We start from the raw sequence: 6,348 nt of genomic DNA on the forward strand, positions 1-6,348 counted from the left end.
TCATGTCGGATCTCCGGATATTCACTCTTTTTGAGTTTGAAAGAGACCTCGGGGATCACCTTCTTCAAGGCCACAACTTCATAGAAGTGGTCTTGATGCACCCTTGAGATGAATCTCTCCATCTCCCATGACTCGGAGGTGAAAGCTTTTGCCTTCCCTTTCCTCTTTCTAGAGGTTTCTCCGGCCTTGGATGCCATAAATGGTTATGGAAAAACAAAAAGCAATGCTTTTACCACACCAAACTTAAAAGGTTTGCTCGTCCTCGAGCAAAAAAAAAAAAAAAAGAAAGAAGAGAGTAGAAGAAGAAGAAATAGAGGAGAGGGAGGTGGCTTTGTGGTTCGGCCAAAGGGGGAGAAGTAGTGTTTAGGTTGTGTGAAAATGAAGGAGTGAAGATGGGTTTTGATAGGTGAGTGGTTTTTGGGGAAGAGGTGTTGAGGTGATTGGTAAATGGGTGAAGAAGAAGAGAGAGAGTGGTGGGGTAGGTGGGGATCCTGTGGGGTCCACAGATCCTGAAGTGTCAAGGAAAAGTCATCCCTGCACCAAGTGGCGAGCAAAATTGCTCTCTGTGTCAATTCTGGCGTTAAACACCGGGCTGGTGCCCATTTCTGGCGTTTAACGCCAACTTCGTGCCCTTTCCTGGCGTTTAAAGCCAGTCTGGTGCCCCTTTCTGGCGTTAAACGCCCAGAATGGTGCCAGACTGGGCGTTAAACGCCCATTTGCTGCCCTTACTGGCATTTAAACGCCAGCGAGGTCTTCCTCCAGGGTGTGCTATTTTTCTTTCTATTTTTCATTCTGTTTTTGCTTTTTCAATTGATTTTGTGACTTCTCATGATCATCAACCTACAGAAAACATGAAATAACAAAGGAAAATAGATTAAATATAACATTGGGTTGCCTCCCAACAAGCGCTTCTTTAATGTCAGTAGCTTGACAGTGGGCTCTCATGGAGCCTCACAAATGCTCAGAGCAATGTTGGAACCTCCCAACACCAAACTTAGAGTTTGAATGTGGGGGTTCAACACCAAACTTAGAATTTGGTTGTGGCCTCCCAACACCAAACTTAGAGTTTGACTGTGGGGGCTCTGTTTGACTCTATTTTTAGAGAAGCTCTTCATGCTTCCTCTCCATGGTGACAGAGGGATATCCTTGAGCCTTAAACACAAAGGATTCTTCATTCACTTGGATGATCAATTCTCCTCTGTCCACATCAATCACAGCCTTTGCTGTGGCTAGGAAGGGTCTGCCAAGGATGATGGATTCATCCATGCACTTTCCAGTCTCTAGGACTATGAAATCACCAGGAATGTAATGGTCTTCAATTTTTACCAGAACATCCTCTACAAGTCCATAAGCTTGTCTTCTTGAATTGTCTGCCATCTCTAGTGAGATTCTTGCAGCTTGTACCTCAAAGATCCCTAGCTTCTCCATTACAGAGAGATGCATGAGGTTTACATTTGATCCTAAGTCACACAGAGCCTTCTTAAAGGTCATCGTGCCTATGGTACAAGGTATTGAAAACTTCCCAGGATCTTGTCTCTTTTGAGGTAATCTCTGCCTAGACAAGTCATCCAGTTCTTTGGTGAGCAAAGGGGGTTCATCCTCCCAAGTCTCATTACCAAATAACTTGTCATTTAGCTTCATGATTGCTCCAAGGTACTTGGCAACTTGCTCTTCAGTGACATATTCATCCTCTTCAGAGGAAGAATACTCATCAGAGTTCATGAATGGCAGAAGTAAGTCCAATGGAATCTCTATGGTCTCATTTTGAGCCTCAGATTCCCATGGTTCCTCATTAGGGAACTCATTGGAGGCCAGTGGACGTCCATTGAGGTCTTCCTCAGTGGCGTTCACTGCCTCTTCCTCCTCTCCAAATTCGGCCATGTTGATAGCCTTGCACTCTCCTTTTGGATTTTCTTCTGTATTGCTTGGAAGAGTACTAGGAGGGAGTTCAGTAACTTTCTTACTCAGCTGTCCCACTTGTGCCTCCAAATTCCTAATGGAGGACCTTGTTTCAATCATGAAACTTTGAGTGGTTTTGATTAGATCAGAGACCATGGTTGCTAAGTCAGAGTGGCTCTGCTTAGAATTCTCTGTCTGTTGCTGAGAAGAAGATGGAAAAGGCTTGCCATTGCTAAACCTGTTTCTTCCACCATTATTGTTGTTGAAACCTTGTTGAGGTCTCTGTTGATCCTTCCATGAGAAATTTGGATGATTTCTCCATGAAGAATTATAGGTGTTTCCATAGGGTTCTCCCATGTAATTCACCTCTTCCATTGAAGGGTTCTCAGGATCATAAGTTTCTTCTTCAGATGAAGCGTCCTTAGTACTGCCTGGTGCAGCTTGCATTCCAGACAGACTTTGAGAAATCAAATTGACTTGCTGAGTCAATATTTTATTCTGAGCCAATATGGCATTCAGAGTATCAATCTCAAGAACTCCTTTCTTCTGATTTGTCCCATTGTTCACAGGATTCCTTTCAGAAGTGTACATGAATTGGTTATTTGCAACCATTTCAATTAGTTCTTGAGCTTCTGTAGGCGTCTTCTTCAGATGAAGAGATCCTCCAGCAGAGCTATCCAAAGACATCTTGGACAGTTCAAACAGACCATCATAGAAAATACCTATGATGCTCCATTCAGAAAGCATATCAGAGGGGCACTTTCTGATCAATTGTTTGTATCTTTCCCAAGCTTCATAGAGGGATTCTCCTTCCTTCTGTCTGAAGGTTTGGACTTCCACTCTAAGCTTACTCAATTTTTGAGGTGGAAAAAACTTTGCCAAGAAGGCATTGACTAGCTTTTCCCAAGAGTTCAGGCTTTTTTTAGGTTGTGAGTCTAACCATATCCTAGCTCTGTCTCTTACAGCAAAAGGGAATAGCATAAGTCTGTAGACCTCAGGGTCAACCCCATTAGTCTTGACAGTGTCACAGATTTGCAAGAATTCAGCTAAAAACTGATGAGGATCTTCCAATAGAAGTCCATGGAACTTGCAATTCTGTTGCATTAGAGAAACTAATTGAGGCTTAAGCTCAAAGTTGTTTGCTCCAATGACAGGGATAGAGATGCTTCTCCCATAGAAGTCGGGAGTAGGTGCAGTAAAGTCACCCAGCACCTTCCTTGCATTGTTGGCATTGTTGTTGTTTTCGGTTGCCATGGGTTCTTCTTCTTTGAAGATTTCTGTTAGGTCCTCTACAGAGAGTTGTGCCTTAGCTTCTCTTAGCTTTCGCTTCAAGGTCCTTTCAGGTTCAGGGTCAGCCTCAACAAGAATGCTTTTGTCTTTGCTCCTGCTCATATGAAAGAGAAGAGAACAAGAAAGTATGGAATCCTCTATATCACAGTATAGAGATTCCTTGAGGTGTCAGAGGAAAAAGAAAAATAAAAGGAAGAAGTAGAAGAATTCGAACTTATCAAAAGAGATGGAGTTCGAATTGTTCATTGAGGAATAGTGTTAGTCCATAAATAGAAGGATATGAGAAGAGGGGAAGAAATTTTTCGAAAATAAAGTAAAAGATTTTAAAAACATTTTGAAAAACACTAATTGATTTTCGAAAACCAAGAGTAGAAAAGAAATCAAGTGATTTTTGGAAAAGATTTTGAAATTAGAAATCAAAAAGATATGATTGAAAACTATTTTGAAAAAGATATGATTAAGAAGATATGATTGAAAAGTTATGGTTTTTTAAAAAAGATGTGATTGAAAAGATATGATTTGAAAAACAATTTAAAAAGATTTGATTTTAAAAAAAAAATGACTTGGCTAACAAGAAAAGATATTATTCAAACATTAAACCTTTCTCAACAGAAAAGGCAACATACTTGAAATGTTGAATCAAATCATTAATTGTTAGCAAGTATCTTTGAAAATGGAAAGAAATTGATTTTTGAAAAAGATTTGATTGAAAAGATTTGATTTGAAAAAGATTTGATTTCGAAAAATTTTGAAAACTTGAAAAAAATTTGATTTGAAAACAAAATCTTCCCTCTTGTGCCATCCTGGCGTTAAATGCCCAGAATGGTGCACATTCTGGCGTTTAATGCCCAAAGCACTACCCTTTTGGGCGTTAAATGCCCAGCCAGGCACCCTGGCTGGCGTTTAAACGCCAGTCTGCCTTCTTCACTGGCATTTTGAACGCCCAGCCTTTTTCTTTGTAATTTCTCTGCTGTATGTTATGAATCTTCAATTCTCTGTATTATTGACTTGAAAAGACACAAATTAAAATTTTTTTTGGATTTTTGATGATGAGGAATAATCAAAATACAACTAAGATTAAATAACAATGCATGCAAGACACCAAACTTAGCAGTTTGTATACTACTGACACTAACAAAATGAGAATGCATATAACAAACAACAAAAATACTCAAGACAAGAGAATTTAAAGATCAGAGCAAGGAAATCATCAAGAACATCTTGAAGATCAATGAAGACACATGAATGAATGCAAAAAATGCAAGAAGAATAGAAACATGCAATTGACACCAAACTTAACATGAGACACTAGACTCAAACAAGAAATATTTTTGGTTTTTATGATTTTGTAATTTTTTTGGGTTTTTCGAAAATTAAGTGGAAGAAGAAAATAAAGATATCAAAATTCTTAATGAGAATTCCAGGAATCATGCAATGTTAGTCTAAAGCTTCAGTCTAAAGAAATTAGACATGGCTAGCCAAGCTTCAGCAGGACATTGCATTCAAGAGCTAAATTGATGAGAATCAATCAGCTTTGGTGATGATAAGAACATCACCTTGAAACACTAGAATTCATTCTTAAGAACTCTGAAGATAAATACCTAATCTAAGCAACAAGATGAACCGTCAGTTGTCCAAACTCGAACAATCCCCGGTAACGGCGCCAAAAACTTGGTGCACGAAATTGTGATTTATGAATAAAGCATAAAACAAGGATAGAGATACTTATGTAATTCATTGGTGAGAACTTCAGATAAGCGTATGGAGATGCTTTGTCCCTTCTGTCTCTCTGCTTTCCTACTGTCTTCATCCAATCCTTCTTACTCCTTTCCATGGCAAGCTGTATGTTGGGCATCACCGTTGTCAGTGGCTACAGTCCCGTCCTCTCAGTGAAAATGTTCAACGCACCCTGTCACGGCACGGCTAATCATCTGTCGGTTCTCAATCAGGTTGGAATAGAATCCATTGATTCTTTTGCATCTGTCACTAACGCCCAGCCTTCAGGAGTTTGAAGCTTGTCACAGTCATTCAATCATTGAATCCTACTCAGAATACCACAGACAAGGTTTAGACCTTTCGGATTCTCTCGAATGCCGCCATCAATTCTAGCTTATACCACGAAGATTCTGATTAAGGAATCTAAGAGATAAACATTCAAGCCTTGTTTGCTTGTAGAACGGGAGTGGTTGTCAGGCACGCGTTCATAAGTGAGAATGATGATGAGCGTCACATAATCATCACATTCATCAAGTTCTTGAGTGCGAATGAATATCTTGGAATAAGAACAAGCTGAATTGAATAGAAGAACAATAGTAATTGCATTAATACTCGAGGTACAGCAGAGCTCCACACCTTAATCTATGGTGTGTAGAAACTCCACCGTTGAAAACACATAAGAACAAGGTCTAGGCATGGCCGAATGGCCAGCCTCCCAATGATCTAAGAACTAGATGTCCAAAGATGATCTAAAGATCTAAAATGATCCCCCGATAAAAAATACAATAGCAAAAGGTCTTATTTATAAAGAACTAGTAGCCTAAGGTTTACAGAAATGAGTAAATGACAGAAAAATCCACTTCCGGGCCCACTTGGTGTGTGCTTGGGCTGAGCATTGAAGCATTTTCGTGTAGAGACTCTTCTTGGAGTTAAACGCCAGCTTTTGTGCCAGTTTGGGCGTTTAACTCCCATTCTTGTGCCAGTTCCGGCGTTTAACGCCGGGCATTCTTGAGCTGATTTGGAATACCAGTTTGGGCCATCAAATCTTGGGCAAAGTATGAACTATTATATATTTCTGGAAAGCCCAGGATGTCTACTTTCCAACGCCATTGAGAGCGCGCCAATTGGGCTTCTGTAGCTCCAGAAAATTCACTTCGAGTGCAGGGAGGTCAGAATCCAACAGCATCTGCAGTCCTTTTCAGTCTCTGAATCAGATTTTTGCTCAAGTCCCTCAATTTCAGCCAGAAAATATCTGAAATCATAGAAAAACACACAAACTCATAGTAAAGTCCAGAAAAGTAAATTTTAACTAAAAACTAATAAAAATATAATGAAAACTAACTAAAACATACTAAAAACAATGCCAAAAAGCGTACAAATTATCCGCTCATCAAAAACTTCCATTAGAACCTTCCTTATCACGAACCTTGATGGAGGCAAATG

General features: G+C 39.7%; 1 non-coding gene across 1 annotated transcript; it reads left to right on the plus strand.

Annotated features, from left to right (window-relative positions):
• Positions 1-2,640: 2,640 nt before the first annotated feature.
• LOC130943236 (small nucleolar RNA R71) lies at positions 2,641-2,748 on the plus strand. The gene has a single exon (XR_009071763.1). It is a non-coding gene; the product is annotated as a small nucleolar RNA R71 (small nucleolar RNA).
• The last annotated feature ends 3,600 nt before the right edge of the window (positions 2,749-6,348 follow it).

The sequence above is a fragment of the Arachis stenosperma genome, chromosome 7, assembly GCF_014773155.1.
Source record: "Arachis stenosperma cultivar V10309 chromosome 7, arast.V10309.gnm1.PFL2, whole genome shotgun sequence".
Classification (NCBI taxonomy): domain Eukaryota; kingdom Viridiplantae; phylum Streptophyta; class Magnoliopsida; order Fabales; family Fabaceae; genus Arachis; species Arachis stenosperma.